The sequence below is a fragment of the Balaenoptera musculus genome, chromosome 12 (assembly GCF_009873245.2).
Source record: "Balaenoptera musculus isolate JJ_BM4_2016_0621 chromosome 12, mBalMus1.pri.v3, whole genome shotgun sequence".
In the NCBI taxonomy this organism is placed as follows: Eukaryota; Metazoa; Chordata; class Mammalia; order Artiodactyla; family Balaenopteridae; genus Balaenoptera; species Balaenoptera musculus.
Window position 1 is genome coordinate 16810648 of NC_045796.1, and position 19749 is coordinate 16830396.

Here is a 19749-nt window from a genome sequence, read left to right on the forward strand (position 1 = left end):
ATAATATCAAATTATTTTCCTAAGATTTAAAATGTAAGAATTATAGCTATGGCAATTAAAAATCTAAAATTCAAATACTATCATCATTTACAATTAAAAACAGGATAAGTATAATTCACCTGTAGCATAAACTGTAGCATAAAACAGCTGTAATACTGAATCATTTTACATAGATATTTGCAAAAATAAAATAACAGAAACACACCAAGTTAGTCACCTAAATGCTACTTACTTTAAGTTACCTATCATGTTGAGATTTAGTGTTAGTTAAAAGCTTAAAGGGAACAAAGGATTATGTTACCAGAAAATGTATTTCTCAATTTTATAAGCCTACAGTAATTTATTTTCTAAAGAAAAACAGTAAATATTAATAACTGAAGTAACATAATGATCCACATTACCTCCTCTTAAAAATAACTTCCCAAATTTCTCATTTAATACACTGCCTCAAGTTCATTGAACGTTGACCATTTCTTATGGTTAAAAGGCTTACCAGTTATAAGTTCCTCTAAAAGGAATGTGCAAGTCAGCCACACTTGGCAATTTATGTATTGTGGTTTTGTGGTGAGTGCTACCATTTTCTAAGGATCAAGAAAAGTGCAATAAATCTAAGGCAGAATGGTTATAATCCATCAAAACATATTATATAACAACTTTGGAAACAAACTTTGGAAACAAAGTTACTTCTGAGTGTGCCCCTTTTAATGTAATTTTTGGCTAATGCATCCTGTATGCAAATATCTTTAAAAGAAAACATGATATAAATATGTGATATGATAATAAGCTCCTATTTATGGGTAAAAGGGAAAAAAAGAGGAGAAAAGGAAATGAAAGCACTTGAAAGAACCAGTTTACATCTTACATCAACCATAAACATTTGGAATGAACTAACAGTCTCAGTGATATGTGAAAATTATAATAATTTGGTTAAAATATTAATCTAGAATGGCATTTTAAGATGAAGATTCAGAGAAAGTTATAAGAAGTTTCACCAACTGATCTCCATGCAGTTTCAACCCCTTCCTTGACCCCTGTTTTTTCTGTTCATCTCATCTAACTTTGCCCATCTTCTTTCTACTGTCATGGCCCTTAGCTGACTTCTCCCCAGCATAGACTGCTGGCCAGATGCTAGGTCTGTGTGTGTGTTATGGCACTGAGAGTGTGATGATTAACTTCATGAGTTAGACACAGTATAAATGCACAGTTATTCTCGATCTCCAAAACCTTTAATAACTAACAAATAGTTAAATCAGTAACTTAAAAATCATATACATACACTTCATTGGTAATTGACAACTGTGGTGAATCATGAGACTGCTAAGCCTGCTAATGGAGAAAATACATAAGGATCTATGTGCAAAGGAAGACATTTAAATGAAAGATTTTATTACTATAACAGTGTTCAGAATCTTCAAAAGAAATTATAGTGTATTTAAAATGAGTGGTTAAAACAGTGAAACAATATTAAATTGAATCAACTCTCTAAAATAAAATAATTTTGTTTTTTGTTATGTGCCAGTCTTTCAAATCTAACACTACAAAACTGTTGAAAAGTTGGCTATTAATCTTGTTATAGTTATGGGGAATGAATTTTATATTAGATGGTCAAGAATAATCTCAAAACTGTACAGAAACTTCTATCTCAGCAGATTTATTACATATAAATCTATTTCACAATTCTCCAATTATAGATACCCTTAGAGAATACTCAATATTTTTAATTGTATAAAATAGTTGAATAAAGAACCAGAAATCTCATTATACCATACTTATCCATAAATCTAGAGACTTCCATAATAAGAAATATGAACTGCAAAAATATATGAAAGTGATCATCTACTTAACATTTTGATTTATGAAATGACACGTTTTCTAATGTATTATTGTTATATATTATACTTGCATATGTACTATATAGTATACATATTTTGCTTACTCAATAAACATTTGTTGAGTATCTACTACTCACTCTATATGATAATGGGTGCTGAAAATATTAAAATTAATAGAAGCACAGTTGCCTCCACTCAAGAAATTTACATTTTAGTAGGGGAAAACAATACATCAACAAGTAAATATAATAACTGAATTGTAACTGAGTTGTGCTGCAGTATACATGGGAAACAAAGAAGGGACCCATCAAATCTGAGGGAAGTGGAGGATTTAAGGCAACGATTAATTAAAGAAGGCAACACCGAGACAGTGGAAGCAAGAAGAACTACAATCCTGCAGCCCGTGGAACAAAAACCACATTCACAGAAAGATGGACAAGATGAAAAGGCAGAGGGCTATGTACCAGATGAAGGAACAAGATGAAACCCCATAAAAACAACTAAATGAAGGGGAGATAGGCAACCTTCCAGAAAAAGAATCCAGAATAATGATAGTGAAGATGATCCAGGACCTCGGAAAAAGAATGGAGGCAAAGATCGAGAAGATGCAAGAAATGTTTAACAAAGACCTAGAAGAATTAAAGAACAAACACCTAGAAGAATTAAAGAACAAACAAACAGAGATAAACAATACAATAACTGAAATGAAAAATACACTAGAAGGAACCAATAGCAGAATAACTGAGGCAGAAGAATGGATAAGTGACCTGGAAGACAGAATGGTGGAATTAACTGCCGTGGAACAGAATAAAGAAAAAGGAATGAAAAGAAATGAAGACAGCCTAAGAGACCTCTGGGACAACATTAAACGCAACAACATTCACATTATAGGGGTCCCAGAAGAAGAAGAGAGAGAGAAAGGACCTGAGAAAATATTTGAACAGATTATAGTCGAAAAATTCCCTAACATGGGAAAGGAAATAGCCACCCAAGTCCAGGAAGCGCAGAGAGTCCCAGGCAGGATAAACCCAAGGAGAAACACGCTGAGACAGAGCAATCAAATTGACAAAAATTAAAGACAAAGAAAAATTATTGAAAGCAACAAGGGAAAAACGACAAATAACATACAAGGGAACTCCCATAAGGTTAACAGCTGTTTCCTCAGCAGAAACTCCACAAGCCAGAAGGGAGTGGCATGATATATTTAAAGTGATGAAAGGGAAGAACCTACAACCAAGATTACTCTACCCGGCAAGGATCTCATTCAGATTCGATGGAGAAATCAAAAGCTTTATAGACAAGCAAAAGCTAAGAGAATTCAGCACCACCAAACCAGCTCTACAACAAATGCGAAAGGAACTTCTCTAAGTGGGAAACACAAGAGAAGTACAGGACCTACAAAAACAAACCCATAACAATTAAGAAAATGGTAATAGGAACATACATATCAATAATTACCTTAAACGTGAATGGATTAAATGCTCCAACCAAAAGACACAGGCTTGCTGAATGGATACAAAAACAAGACCCATATATATGCTGTCTACAAGAGAACCACTTCAGACCTAGGGACATATACAGACTGAAAGTGAGGGGATGGAAAAAGATATTCCATGCAAATGGAAATCAAAAGAAAGCTGGAATAGCAATACTCACAGCAGATAAAATAGACTTTAAAATAAAGAATGTTATAAGAGACAAGGAAGGACAATACATAATGATCAAGGGATCAATCCAAAAAGAAGATATAACAATTGTAAATATATAAGCACCCAACATAGGAGCACCTCAATACATAAGGCAACTGCTAACAGCTATAAAAGAGGAGATCGACAGTAACACAATAATAGTGGGGGACTTTAACACCTCATTTACACCAATGGACAGATCATCCAAACGGAAAATTAATAAGGAAACACAAGCTTTCAATGACACAATAGATTAGCTAGATTTAATTGACATTTATAGGACATTCCATCCAAAAACAGCAGATTACACTTTCTTCTCAAGTGCACAAGGAACATTCTCCAGGATAGATCACGTCTTGGGTCACAGATCAAACCTCAGTAAATTTAAGAAAGTTGAAATCATATCAAGCATCTTTTCTGACCACAATGCTATGAGATTAGAAATCAATCACAGGGGAAAAAAAAAACGGAAAAAACATAAACACATGGAGGCTAAACAATATGTTATTAAATAACTAAGAAATCACTGAAGAAATCAAAGAGGAAATCAAAAAATACCTAGAGACAAATGACAACAAAAACGCGATGATCCAAAAACCTATGGGATGCAGCAAAAGCAGTTCTAAGAGGGAAGTTTATAGCTATACAAGCCTACCTCAAGAAACAAGAAAAATCTAAAATAAACAACCTAACCTTACACCTAAAGGAACTAGAGAAAGAAGAACAAACAAAACCCAAAGTTAGCAGAAGGAAAGAAATCATAAAATTCAGAGCAGAAATAAATGAAATAGAAACAAAGAAAATAATAGCAAAGATCAAGAAAACGAAAAGCTGGTTCTTTGAGAAGATAAACAAAATTGATAAACCATTAGCCAGACTCATCAAGAAAAAGAGGGAGAGGACTCAAATCAATAGAATCAGAAATGAAACAGGACAAGTAGCAACTGACACTGCAGAAACACAAAGGATCATGAGAGATTACTACAAGCAACTCTATGCCAATAAAATGGACAACCTGGAAGAAATGGACAAATTCTTAGAAAAGTGCAATCTTCCAAGACTGAACCAGGAAGAAACAGAAAATATAAACAGACCAATCACAGGCACCGAAATTGAGACTGTGATTAAAAATCTTCCAACAAACAAACATCCAGGACCAGATGGCTTCACAGGCGAATTCAAATCAAACATTTAGAGAAGAGCTAACACCTATCCTTCTCAAACTCTTCCAAAATAGAGCAGAGGGAGGAACACTCCCAAACTCATTCTATGAGGCCACCATCACCCTGATACCAAAACCAGACAAAGATACTACAAAAAAAGAAAATTACAGACCAGTATCACTGATGAATATAGATGCAAAAATCCTCAACAAAATACTAGCAAACAGAATCCAACAACACATTAAAAGGATCATACACCATGATCAAGTGGGATTTATCCTAGGGACGCAAGGATTCTTCAATATACACAAATCAATCAATGTGATACACCATATTAACAAACTGAAGAATAAAAACCATATGATCATCTCAATAGATGCAGAAAAAGCTTTTGACAAAATTCAACACCCACTTATGACAAAAACTCTCCAGAAAGTGGGCATAGAGGGAACCTACCTCAACATAATAAAGGCCATATATAACAAACCCACCACAAACATCATTCTCAATGGTGAAAAACTGAAAGTATTTCCTCTAAGATCAGGAACAAGACAAGGATGTCCACTCTTGCCACTATTATTCAACATGGTTTTGAAAGTCCTAGCTACGGCAATCAGAGGAGGAAAAGAAAAAAAAGGAATACAAATTGGAAAACAAGAAGTAAAACTGTCACTGTTTGCAGATGACATGATACTATACACAGAGAATCCTAAATATGCAACCAGAAAACTACTAGAGCTAAACAATGAATTTGGTAAAGTTGCAGGATACAAAATTAATGCACAGAAATCTCTTGCATTCCTATACACAAATGATGAAAAATCTGAAAGAGAAATTAAGGAAACACTCCCATTTACCATTGCAACAAAAAGAATAAAATAACTAGGAATAAACCTACCTAAGGAGACAAAAGACCTGTATGCAGAAAACTATAAGACACTGCTGAAAGAAATTAAAGATGATACAAACAGATGGAGAGATATACCATGTTCATGCACTGGAAGAATCAACATTGTGAAAATGACTATACTACCCAAAGCAATCTACAGATTCAATGCAATCCCTATAAATTACCAATGGCATTTTTTACGGAACTAGAACAAAAAATCTTAAAATTTGTATGGAGACACAAAAGACACTGAATAGCCAAAGCAGTCTTGAGGGAAAAAAATGGAGCTGGAGGAATCTGACTCCCTGACTTCAGACTATACTACAAAGCTACAGTAATCAAGACAATATGGTAGTGGCACAAAAACAGAAATACAGATCAATGGAACAGGATAGAAAGCCCAGAGATAAACCCACGCACCTATGGTCAATTAATCTATGACAAAGGAGGCAAGGATATACAATGGAGAAAAGACAGTCTCTTCAATAAGTGGTGCTGGGAAAACTGGACAGCTACATGTAAAAGAATGAAATTAGAACACTCCCTAACACCATACACAAAAATAAACTCCAAATGGATTAGAGACCTAAATGGAAGACTGGACACTATAAAACTCTTAGAGGAAAACATAGGAAGAACAAATCTTTGACATAAATCACAGCAAGATCTTTTTTGATCCACCTCCTAGAGTAATGGAAATAAAAACGAAAATAAACAAATGGGACCTATTGATACTTAAAAGCTTTTGCACAGCCAAGGAAACTACAAACAAGACGAAAAGACAACCCTCAGAATGCGAGAAAATATTTGCAAACGAATCAACGGACAAAGGATTAATCTCCAAAATATATAAACAGCTCATGCAGCTCAACATTAAAAAAACAAACAACCCAATCCAAAAATGGGCAGAAGACCTAAATAGACATTTCTCCAAAGAAGACATACAGATGGCCAAGAAGCACATGAAACGGTGCTCAACATCACTAATTATCAGAGAAATGCAAATCAAAACTACAATGAGGTATCACCTCATACCAGTTAGAATGGTCATCATCAGAAAATCTAGAAACAACAAATGCTGGAGAGGGTGTGGAGAAAAAGGAACCCTCTTGCACTGTTGGTGGGAATGTAAATTGATACAGCCACTATGGAGAACAGTATGGAGGTTCCTTAAAAAACTAAAAATAGAACTACCATATGACCCAGCAATCCCACTACTGGGCATATACCCAGAGAAAACCATAATTCAGAAAGACACACGCACCCCAATGTTCACTGAAGCACTATTTACAATAGCCAGGTCATGGAAGCAACCTAAATGCCCATCGACAGACGACTGGATAAAGAAGATGTGGTACATATATACAATGGACTATTACTCTGCCATAAAAAGGAACGAAACTGTGTCATTTGTAGAGACGTGGATGGACCCAGAGACTGTCATACAGAGTGAAGTAAGTCAGAAAGAGAAAAACAAATATCGTATACTAATGCATATATGTGGAACCTAGAAATATGGTACAGATGAACTGGTTTGCAAGGCAGAAATAGAGACACAGATGTAGAGAACAAATGTATGGACACCAAGGGGGGAAAGTGGCAGGGAGGGGGGTGGTGGTGGGATGAGTTGGGAGATTGGGATTGACATATATACACTTATATGTATAAAATGGATAACTAATAAGAACCTGTTGTATAAAAAAATAAATAAAATTCAAAAAAGAAGAATGATGACATGAAAAACAAAATGATTACAAGGTTATAATTAAAAAAAAAATAAAATAAAGAAGGCAACACCTAAGCTCGGTTTTGGAAGATAAAAATGTGTTCGCTAGATGGTCAGGCAAGAGGGAAAGAATATTTCAAACATAAGTAGTTGTCTGGGAAAAGAGTTTAAACGTATGGCAAGTTTGGGAAACCACAAATAGCTGGTTAATGTTAAAGTGCAGGGAGTGAGACTAACAGGGAGAAAGTGTGATAAAGGATGAGGCTGAAGAAGTAGGGTAGGCATGGGCATATCCTGGATGATCCTAATTGCTTTCCTCTGCACCATATGTGCTGAATCCCACAAGTCAGCAAGAACAACATGCCTCTCACTTTCCAGATTCAGATAATTTATCTCTGAAGTTCCAATCCCTGCCTGGTTCTGTGACATTCCACCAAGTCCCGGAGGTGGGCATGCATTCATTCAGCAACATTCACTCTGTGCCATTTAGCGGTGTATAAGCTGCAGTGCAGATCAGGAGGAAGTGCCTAAAACTTAGGAATTAAGGAGAGGCAGGAGAAACTTCACAAAGAATGTAGTGCTTGAACTTAGCCATTACAGATGAATTATAAAAGTCTTGCAGGATATCACTGACTACTGTTTGTATTTCGGGAAAGACCATGAAAGAATAAATTTGAAGAATTATAGCTGTAGTGTAGAAGGGAAGTGAGATACGGCTAAAAAGGTGGAAAGTTTTCAGTGAAAAATGTACAGATTCTAGATAATGTAAAAGATCTAAGAAAATTCTACTGGCCTAGAACTTTCTCATAAATGTGATCTACTTTTTGGTTCACCTTGATATCTGGGATCCATTCCACAAACACTGCCCACTATAAGCCTGGTAATGTGCTCTAAACATGCAAAGATGAATAAAATATAGTCCCTGCTTCTGAGATTATAAATTAGTAGAATTCAGATTTATATTGGACTTCTTATAGCATATATTTGTTATCTAACTTCATCCTCTCCACATGTGAAGCAGAGAAGACAACTGGTAAACCATTTTTTCTTTTTAACTGAAGAGAATCATGGAAAGACGTATTAAGAGATATATCTACAGTTCCAACTAAGTCAGTAGCAGAGCAGTATTCTAGGCCAGCAGTTCTCAACTGTGGTGTCACTACCCAGTGCTAGCGCAATCAGTTGTAAATGAAATTTGTTGCTGATCATTAAGTACCAGAGCTCTATAACAATATAAAGTATCTAACCTATGGACAAACACATGTGTTTAAAGAGGAGCATATAAGGATGTCACTTCAGTGTATATTACTAAAAGAACAACCTGAATGACCATCGAGGAATGAATAAATAAATTACTGTATAGCAATACTAAAGAACATCATACAACTTTTTTTTTAAGTGGAGTAAGATATCCAAGTAATTATATGCAAAGACCTATAAGACATTACTGAATGAAAAAAGATGCAAGACCCATGTATAATGATACCCTTTGTGTTAAAAAAAAAAAAAAAGGATACAAAAAAATTTTTAAACAGATTATTTTTATATGAACGCACAGGAAATGCTCTGAAAGGATACACACTAATGAGAGTCGGCTGGGTAAAGGGACACATGGATGGAAGATGGTCCAAAGAGATTTAGTCATCTCTGTTATGTTTTAATTTTTTATAAGAATATATATTCATGTATTACTTGTATAATTAAGCATAAACAATTGAGCTTAAAGCAGAATATTTTCCCTGTAAAGTTATTTCCTACATATTTCCCCATAACACTACTAGTATTCTGATATGTGGGTAGGAGAGTAAGAGCAGAATAGAAAGAATTATTTGAAAGCACCTGAACTGAGCCAACTCAATGTACTTTCAAATAACTCAAAGCCTATCAATGCTGAAACTGTTACCGATACAGTTAGCAACTGCAACAACGCTCTATCATCAGGAGTCCTGACAGACGAGATTTAAACGTCCATACATAAAGGTGGACAAGAGCACTCTCCTCTGAACTTATAGCATAATCACTCTGGTTTAGCACTCACTACAGGCTGGGCTCTGTGCTGAACGTTGTTAACCTGTATTATTTCAATTACTTCTTACAGCATTCCTGTAAGGATTAAATGAGAAACTGCAGGTAAAAACTCTTCACACATAATGCCCAATCACATAACAATAAGTGTTGTCCTTTATAGGTGTTACTACTGCCTAATCTCTAACCTTATCAAGTTTCAGCCCTCACTGTACAGCAGTCAGCTTTTCAAAAGCCTCACTGACTTAAGTGTGCCAATGCTAAGAAATCTGCAATGGATTCTCATTACCTACTGAACTAAATCCAAACTCCTTCATCAGACATTTGAAAGCATGTGTGACACAGCTCCATCACCCATCATATTCTTCTGTACCCTACTATTCTGTAGGCACATTGGAGTGCTCACAATTTTTAGAATATATTATATACTTTGACTTCCATAACTTAGGAATACTCTTGTCACTCTCGCTAAAGAGTTCTATCTACTCTTCAAGGTTCTGTAGAAATATCACCTTCTCTACAAAGTTGATTCTCTCTGGCACTCTGAAGTACATTGTTTGCACCTCTATTATGATACTTTTTTTGTATTACTTGCTTGTAAGCTGACTGAAAGCAAGTTTTATTTATTTTTATATCCCTACTGTGCCTAGCACAGTGTTTTATACACAATTTGCATTTAATAATGTAGAAAACTTTCACCATTACTCATAGCCCCAGTGATAACCAGTACAACTTGAAATTCAGAAGTAATTCTCTCTAATTTCCCCTTCAATTCACCTACCAGTGGTAATGACCCTATAGTATCTCTGGTAGTAACTCTTTCCAGTCCTAATTCAACACTCAGTGAGATATAATTATTTCCATATGAAACAAATGAAGTGGCACATAATCAGTGACCTAATGCTGACAAGATTGGCTGACATTAAATTCATTATGCATTAACACTGGAGGAAGGAATACAAAGCATAAGCTAGAATATTAGAATCATCTTTTAAAATCACAATTGGGATATAAAATTCCTCTGTTCAATTTTGGGTAATCTCTAACCTAACTGAATTGAACTTTAAAATCAAAGGGTGTGTAAGGTCATCTACCCATTTAGTAAATAAAGTCACCTTTTATGGATTAATTATTTCTAAATCTATACAAATTGGTAAAAGCAGTAAATGTCCTTAAAAGCTAACTGACCTCAGCCCTCTGACCATTCGTAAGTGGTTTTTTCTCGGTTAAAATCTAAGGTAGCAAGAAACCTCAGTTTTTAGTTTTGTTGTTAAATTTCACGACATTCCAACTACTAATGACTTTGGTTTCTTTTGAGCAATCAAGTAAAAACATAGCAACTACTAGTTATATACTTACATTTAAAATATAATTAAATTCTTCAGGCGAAAGTATTACATAATACGTTACTTGATTCTATCCAGGAATCTTACTTCTTCCAATTTTTGAAAACCATATTAACTCTTTATGTGAAGGCATTCATAGTGTAGAATAGTTGAGGATCTCAGGACAGAGAACTGGTTTCATCTAATTCTCTAAACTACTTGTACCATATGTGAACTTCTTAAAGGAAGACAGTTTTGTTGTTAACTGTTTACTTTTCAATGAAGACCAGAGTACTTTTTGGAGATTTACAGGGCTTAACTCAATAGCATGTCAAATTTATTTTTCTTAAATTGTTTTTGCATTAGTTTGCTACTACTAGCAAACAAGTTAAATTAGAAATATTCAGGCAAAGGTACATTAAAGTCAATACTAGCTGCATGTTATCTAGGTGTTAGGGATGTTACCAAACTTTAAAGCAAGATGACCACAAGTTTTGAAAGTAAAGTTTTGGTTATTATAGATTTCATAGTAAGGCAGTTACATGGCTAAGCTTGGCTGGTACCATGGACTTTAGCATACCTGGAAATAGAAAAATTCAAATGGTAGCTGTTCTTGATTGGCCCATTGCCATTTTTGCAGCTTACAAATTTTTAATTAAGTAACTGCAGTGAGCTCATCTCTACTGGATACTTCTTTTCCAGGGCAGGTCCAGGAACTGGGTCTGGAGCCTTGAAAGCAGAAGAGAAACTAGAGTAAACTAGAGGTAGGCAGAACAAGATACGTGACCAGATAACATTGAGATCTAATAGCAGTGAGGTAGTCCCCAATGTCTCTCACATGAAATATTTTTAAGTGGAAAAGAATCTCTTAAATTACAAGTTACCAGAAGATGCTATTTGCATTAGTTCAGTCATTGTCTTAATCTACACAACTCCACTCTGAACTCCCAATTCTAGAAACTAAAACAGTAGCCTTTATGAAATCTCTATTGGCTTTTAGCAATAGACTGTCCAATATGGGACCACAGAGTATAAAAGAACGAGAAAAACAACAATAAATTCATTTTCATTGGTAAAATTGGAATTGTAAAGTCCTCATTTTCAGGTCACTTTTCTCTTTTGCTATCTTATTTCCAATCATCTTCTAATTGTTCCCCTAAATTCCTACAATCAATTCTCAGAGGTTTCTTAAGAAATGCTTTAGATATATCCAAGCAATGAACTGAATTTCAAGTTCCAATTTTTAAAAATACTTCGTAATTCTTAAAGAGGGAGGCAAAGAACAGCTCATAAGATGTGGTTCTTAACCACACTGGAAATTCTTTTTTCCATTACCAAAACAGATTCAATGATTTTTTTTTTTTTTTTTTTTGGTTAGGTCCACATTATTTAAAAACACACACACACGCAAAAACTTGCAACTACAAAGGTTACAGAAATGGTAGGCTATTAAAAATGTTAGACTGTTGTACTAATTAGATTACTAGGGCCTGGAAATGATGTCCTTATGTTTGGTGAGCTGATACCCTTAGAAGTCTCTCTCTAAGAAACGAATCAATCCCACAGCAGTCAAAATAAACTGAACCCTCTGCTGCTGTCAAATGATGGGAGATTGTGAGAATTGTAACAGGACAAAAAAGTAGTGAAGACAAGGATTCAAAGAACTTAACTTCCTGCATTTCTAGTAACTAGAAACACAACAAAGCAAAATAAAATGAAAGTAGTTTTTAAGAAAAATGTCAGTTTTCCACCTTTTGTGATGGCATGTTGCAGGTGAAAATATTCAGGTAGAGAAAGATCTAGGTTCAAATCTGGTTCCAGTATAAACTAAAATGCTGCAGAAGTTTCCGGTCTGTTAAATGGGATACCATCCCCCACCTCACTGGATTGTCATGAGAATTAGCACCTAACGACCTGGCACACAGTAGGTATTCAATACATTTTTCTGCATAATGGAACATTATTTTTTTGTTCTAAACATATGAGTATACTTAAGCTTTCATTTTCATAAATGCTAAAGCAACAGCTGTGTAACAAGCTTTAGGTTTAAATAACTCAACTGTGTCACATCCTAAGAGATATAACTGATTTATCAACACTGATTTCAGAACAAAGCAAATGTAAGAACGCTCAGTTCTGAGAATTGATGATAAATAAAAATATAACAATTTACATTTAGGATATAAAGAGAATTAGTGGTAAACAAGTAAGTAGACATGTAATTCTTCCTCCTCCAAGTAAAGGAGAAAATACTTTTGTCAACAGGTTAAAAGGTTATATAGATCTGGGATACAGTGCCTTTTAAAAAAACAAAAGGAATCAATATATGATCTAACTAGGTCTTTAAGTCAGGAAATGCTTTAAGGGCAAAGAAAAACCTTACATTTGAGCAATAATTTTCCTCTTACTGATAGAACAGTGGGTTCCACACAAAATTATTATTTACCAAATATGGTTCAAAGATCAGATTACACCTTCCCTGGCATTACCAAGTAATAGAACATTATCGCAGGCCACAAGGAATTTTAAAAAGAAAAAGAAAAAAAAATTTCCTTAAAGTTACTCGAAATGTATTCACTGCTACAACTTTATTTCAAATAGTTTTTAAAAGTTAACATGGAAAAAGTCTTACTCAAAAGAGATTGCAATTTACTTAGAGATGATAAGATTACACTAAATTTTGCCAGAAGGCAAAAAAAAAAAAAAAGAAAAAAAAAGTATTTAAAAATGAGGATTCCTATTCATTAACCCATATGGATAGACTTTCAGTTTAAAGACATCAAGAAAAACACTTTTATAGACAAACCATTAATTTTTGTTTTTATTTTATAACTACTATCATATTGAAATCTCATTACTCAAATAATGTTTCAGTTGATTCTTTTGGATTTTCCAGATATAAAATGTCATCTACAAATAAATGTGCCTCCTCCCTTTCAATAATTACACTTCCTATTTTGTTTTTTGGTCTAATTATATTGGTCAGCATTCCCAAGACAATGTTATGTAACAGTAATGCTGGCCAGACCTTTTTTGATTCATGACTTTTAAAAAGGAATTTAGTATTTCACTAAATACTAAAATAAGAATTCTAGTATTTTACCATTTCTAGTAACAAAATGCTGGCTTCCGGTCTGAGATATAAAATCTTGGCTATGTTCATTCGTCTTGTTTCACTAAGCATTCTTATTAGAAATAAATGTTGATTTACCTTTTTTTTGATATCCCTCAAGATATTCATACCCCCCGTGACCTACTAATAAGACTTAATTTGATTTATCATTATATTCCTAGAGTGAATATTACTCAGTTATAGTATTATTCTGTTAATGTAATGCTAGATTCCATTTGACAGTTTTATTAAGCATTTTTTGCACCAACTTTTGTGAGACTGATGTGCAATCTTTTATGTTCATATTTTATGTTAAGCGGCTTTGTAAAAAGAAACAGGAAGCTTACCTTTTTTTCTCTGTGTTCTGAAATACACAGCTAATTATCTGGTGCTTTTTGCAGGAAAGAGTCTCATGTCAGTTAAGACCAGCATTTTCATTTGTGGCTCCAGATCCTATCCCTTTCTTTCACATTTCCACAACACCCTTTCTTTTCAATCTCTCACTTCAACCTACGAACCTGTTTAAGTCTTCACCATCTTCAACATACATCCATGAACACATTTGTACCACAAAAACTTTCCTTCCCAGTTAAGTCTTGCTCAGCAAGTATTTATTCACAAAGCTATTTATTAAAACTGCTACTCTATTCAAGGCACTGCGAAGGAACTGCAGTTCCCACCCTCTATTCCTAATCTAGTAAGGAACACAACCATGCACACAAAAAACTGCAATAGCAATGCAAAGAATAAACAAGCTATGCCAGGCCATCGCTCTCTTACCATCTGTGCCTTGCCAAACTTCTCTAATGAGTAGTTATGCTATGGTCTCAAATTTGTTTTAATCTGCCTTCAAGTTTCGTCCCTTGATAAGTTTTATTCAAATCACCAAATCCAATAACCTCTTCGGGAGCCTTACCCACCATTTTGCAAAAACTTTGCGGCTTGTTTCATATTTTTTTAATAAATCCAATTAGATCTTCAAATGTATTGTTAAATTTTGTTTTTTAAAAGGAAGTTCATAGAATATTTTATTCTTTAAAAATTTATTTATTTATGGCCGCGTTGGGTCTTCATTTCTGCACGCCAGCTTTCTCTAGCTGCAGTGAGCTGGGGCTACTCTTCGTTGTGGTGCGTGGGCTTCCCATTGCGGTGGTTTCTCTTGCTGTGGAGCATGGGCTCTAGGCGCACGGGCTTCAGCAGCTGTGGCATACGGGCTCAGTAGTTGTGGCTTGCGGGCTCTAGAGCGCAGGCTCAGTGGTTGTGGCGCACGGGCTTAGCTGCTCAGTGGCACGTGGGATCTTCCCGGACCAGGGCTCGAACCTGTGTCCTGTGCACTGGCAGGCGGATTCTTTTTTTTTTTTTTTTTAAACATCTTTATTGAAGTATAATTGCCTTACAATGGTGTGTTAGCTTCTGCTTTATAACAAAGTTAATCAGTTATACATATACAATATGTTCCCATTTCTCTTCCCTCTTGCATCTCCCTCCCTCCCACCCTCCCCATCCCACCCCTCTAGGTGGTCACAAAGCACCGAGCTGATCTCCCTGTGCTATGCGGCTGCTTCCCACTAGCTATCTATTTTACATTTGGTAGTGTATATATGTCCATGACACTCTCTTACCCTGTCACATCTCACCCCACCCCCTCCCCATATCCTCAAGTCCATTCTCTAGTAGGTCTGTGTCTTTATTCCCGTATTGCCACTAGGCTCTTCATGGCTTTTTTTTTTTTTTCCTTAGATTCCATATATATGTGTTAGCATACTGTATTTGTTTTTCTCTTTCTGACTTACTTCACTCTGTATGGCAGACTCTAACTCCATCCACCTCATTACAAATACCTCCATTTCATTTCTTTTTATGGCTGAGTAATATTCCATTGTATATATGTGCCACATCTTCTTTATCCATTCATCTGTCGATGGACATTTAGGTTGCTTCCATGTCCTGGCTATTGTAAATAGAGCTGCAATGAACATTTTGGTACATGACTCTTTTTGAACTATGGTTTTCTCAGGGTATATGCCCAGTAGTGGGATTGCTGGGTCGTATGGTAGTTCTATTTGTAGTTTTTTAAGGAACCTCCATACTGTTCTCCATAGTGGCTGTATCAATTTACATTCCCACCAACAGTGCAAGAGTGTTCCCTTTCCTCCACACCCTCTCCAGCATTTATTGTTTCTAGATTTTTGATGATGGCCATTCTGACCGGTGTGAGATGATATCTCATTGTAGTTTTGATTTGCATTTCTCTAATGATTAATGATGTTGAGCATTCTTTCATGTGTCTGTTGGCAATCTGTATATCTTCTTTGGAGAAATGTCTATTTAGGTCTTCTGCCCATTTTTGGATTGGGTTGTTCGTTTTTTTGTTATTGAGCTGCATGACCTGCTTGTAAATCTTGGAGATTAATCCTTTGTCAGTTGCTTCATTTGCAAATATTTTCTCCCATTCTGAGGGTTGTCTTTTGGTCTTGTTTATGGTTTCCTTTGCTGTGCAAAAGCTTTTAAGTTTCATTAGGTCCCATTTGTTTATTTGTGTTCTTATTTCCATTTCTCTGGGAGCTGGGTCAAAAAGAATCTTGCTGTGATGTATGTCATAGAGTGTTCTGCCTATGTTTTCCTCTAAGAGTTTGATAGTGTCTGCCCTTACACTTAGGTCTTTAATCCATTTTGAGTTTATTTTTGTGCATGGTGTCAGGGAGTGTTCTAATTTCATACTTTTACATGTACCTGTCCAATTTTCCCAGCACAACTTATTGAAGAGGCTGTCTTTTCTCCACTGTATATGCTTGCCTCCTTTATCAAAGATAAGGTGACCATATGTGCGTGGGTTTATCTCTGGGCTTTCTATCCTGTTCCATTGATCTATATTTCTGTTTTTGTGCCAGTACCAAACTGTCTTGATTACTGAAGCTTTGTAATATAGTCTGAAGTCAGGGAGCCTGATTCCCCCAACTCCATTTTTCGTTCTCAAGATTGCTTTGGCTATTCAGGGTCTTTTGTGTTTCCATACAAATTGTGAAATTTTTTGTTCTAGTTCTGTGAAAAATGCCAGTGGTAGTTTGAGAGGGATTGCATTGAATCTGTAGATTGCTTTGGGTAGTAGAGTCATTTTCACAATGTTGATTCTTCCAATCCAGGAACATGGTATATCTCTCCATCTATTTGTATCATCTTTAATTTCTTTCATCAGTATCTTATAATTTTCTGCATACAGGTCTTTTGTCTCCTTAGGTAGGTTATTCCTAGATATTTATTCTTTTGTTGCAATGGTAAACGGGAGTGTTTTCTTAATTTCACTTTCAGATTTTTCGTCATTAGTGTATAGAAATGCAAGCGATTTCTGTGCATTAATTTTGTATCCTGCTACTTTACCAAATTCATTGATTAGCTCTAGGAGTTTTCTGGTAGCATCTTTAGGATTCTCTATGTATAGTATCATGTCATCTGCAAATAGTGACAGCTTTACTTCTTCTTTTCCGATTTGGAGTCCTTTTATTTCTTTGTCTTCTCTGATTGCTGTGGCTAACACTTCCAAAACTATGTTGAATAATAGTGGTGAGAGTGGGCAACCTTGTCTTGTTCCTGATCTTAGTGGAAATGGTTTCAGTTTTTCACCATTGAGGACAATGTTGGCTGTGGGTTTGTCATATATGGCCTTTATTATGTTGAGGAAAGTTCCCTCTATGCCTACTTTCTGCAGGGCTTTTATCATAAATGGGTGTTGAATTTTGTCGAAAGCTTTCTCTGCATCTATTGAGATGATCATATGGTTTTTCTCCTTCAATTTGTTAATATGGTGTATCACATTGATTGATTTGCGTATATTGAAGAATCCTTGCATTCCTGGAATAAACCCCACTTGATCATGGTGTATGATCCTTTTAATGTGCTGTTGGATTCTGTTTGCTAGTATTTTGTTGAGGATTTTTGCATCTATGTTCATCAGTGATATTGGCCTGTAGTTTTCTTTCTTTGTGACATCTTTGTCTGGTTTTGGTATCAGGGTGATGGTGGTCTTGTAGAATGAGTTTGGGAGTGTTCCTCCCTCTGCAATATTTTGGAAGAGTTTGAGAAGGATAGGTGTTAGCTCTTCTCTAAATGTTTGATAGAATTCACCTGTGAAGCCATCTGGTCCTGGGCTTTTGTTTGTTGGAAGGTTTTTAATCACAGTTTCAATTTCAGTGCTTGTGATTGGTCTGTTCATATTTTCTATTTCTTCCTGGTTCAGTCTCGGCAGTTTGTGCATTTCTAAGAATCTGTCCATTTCTTCCAGGTTGTCCATTTTATTGGCATAGAGTTGCTTGTAGTAATCTCTCATGATCCTTTGTATTTCTGCAGTGTCAGTGGTTACTTCTCCTTTTTCCTTTCTTTTTTTTTTTTTTTTTTTTAATTTTATTTATTTATTTATTTATGGCTGTGTTGGGTCTTCGTTTCTGTGCGAGGGCTTTCTCCAGTTGCGGCAAGCGGGGGCCACTCTTCATCGTGGTGTGCTGGCCTCTCACTATCGTGGCCTCTCTTGTTGCGGAGCACAGGCTCCAGACGCGCAGGCTCACTAATTGTGGCTCACGGGCCTAGTTGCTCGCGGCATGTGGGATCTTCCCAGACCAGGGCTCGAACCCATGTCCCCTGCATTGGCAGGCAGATTCTCAACCACTGCGCCACCAGGGAAGCCCTCCTTTTTCCTTTCTAATTCTACTGATTTGAGTCTTCTCCCTTTTTCTCTTGATGAGTCTGGCTAATGGTTTATCAATTTTGTTTATCTTCTCAAAGAACCAGCTTTTAGTTTCATTGATTTTTGCTATTGTTTCCTTCATTTCTTTTTCATTTATTTCTGACCTGATCTTTATAATTTCTTTCCTTCTGCTAGCTTTGGGGTTTTTTTGTTCTTCTTTCTCTAATTGCTTTAGGTGCAAGGTTAGGTTGTTTATTCGAGATGTTTCCTGTTTCTTGAGGTAGGCTTGTATTGCTATAAACTTCCCTCTTAGCACTGCTTTTGCTGCGTCCATAGGTTTTGGGTCGTCGTATCTCCATTGTCATTTGTTTCTAGGTATTTTTTGATTTCCCCTTTGATTTCTTCAGTGATCACTTCGTTATTAAGTAGTGTATTGTGTAGCCTCCATGTGTTTGTATTTTTTACAGATCTTTTCCTGTAATTGATATCTAGTCTCATAGCGTTGTGGTCGGAAAAGATACTTGATACAATTTCAATTTTCTTAAATTTACCAAGGCTTGATTTGTGACCCAAGATATGATCTATCCTGGAGAATGTTCCATGAGCACTTGAGAAAAATGTGTATTCTGTTGTTTTTGGGTGGAATGTCCTATAAATATCAATTAAGTCCATCTTGTTTAATGTATCATTTAAAGCTTGTGTTTCCTTATTTATTTTCATTTTGGATGATCTGTCCATTGGTGAAAGTGGGGTGTTAAAGTCCCCTACTATGATTGTGTTGCTGTCGATTTCCCCTTTTATGGCTGTTAGTATTTGCCTTATGTATTGAGGTGCTCCTATGTTGGGTGCATAAATATTTACAATTGTTATACCTTCCTCTTGGATCGATCCCTTGATCATTATATAGTGTCCTTCTTTGTCTCTTGTAATAGTCTTTATTTTAAAGTCTATTTTGTCTGATATGAGAATTGCTACTCCAGCTTTCTTTTGATTTCCATTTGCATGGAATATCTTTTTCCATCCCCTCACTTTCAGTCTGTACGTGTCTCTAGGTCTGAAGTGGGTCTCTTGTAGACAGCATATATATGGGTCTTGTTTTTGTATCCATTCAGCCAGCCTGTGTCTTTTGGTGGGAGCACTTAATCCATTTACATTCAAGGTAATTATCGATATGTATGTTCCTATTCCCATTTTCTTAAATGTTTTGGGTTTGTTATTGTAGGTGTTTTCCTTCTCTTGTGTTTCTTGCCTAGAGAAGTTCCTTTAGCATTGTTGTAAAGCTGGTTTGGTGGTGCTGAACTCTCTCAGCTT

General features: G+C 35.6%; 1 protein-coding gene across 5 annotated transcripts in view; it reads right to left on the reverse strand.

Annotated features, from left to right (window-relative positions):
* Window positions 1–19749, reverse strand: part of TAB2 (TGF-beta activated kinase 1 (MAP3K7) binding protein 2) — a 91801-nt gene that overhangs the window by 48959 nt on the left and 23093 nt on the right. For 3 of the 5 annotated variants that reach the window (XM_036871411.1, XM_036871409.1, XM_036871412.1), the window contains exon 2: window positions 11229–11377. The exons of 1 other annotated variant lie outside the window; for it this stretch is intronic. The gene's annotated coding sequence lies outside the window, so the exon portion shown is untranslated. Of the gene's footprint in view, window positions 1–11228; window positions 11378–14107; window positions 14129–19749 lie in introns of those variants that run through there. One more of the 5 variants, XM_036871410.1, reaches the window with a different exon arrangement.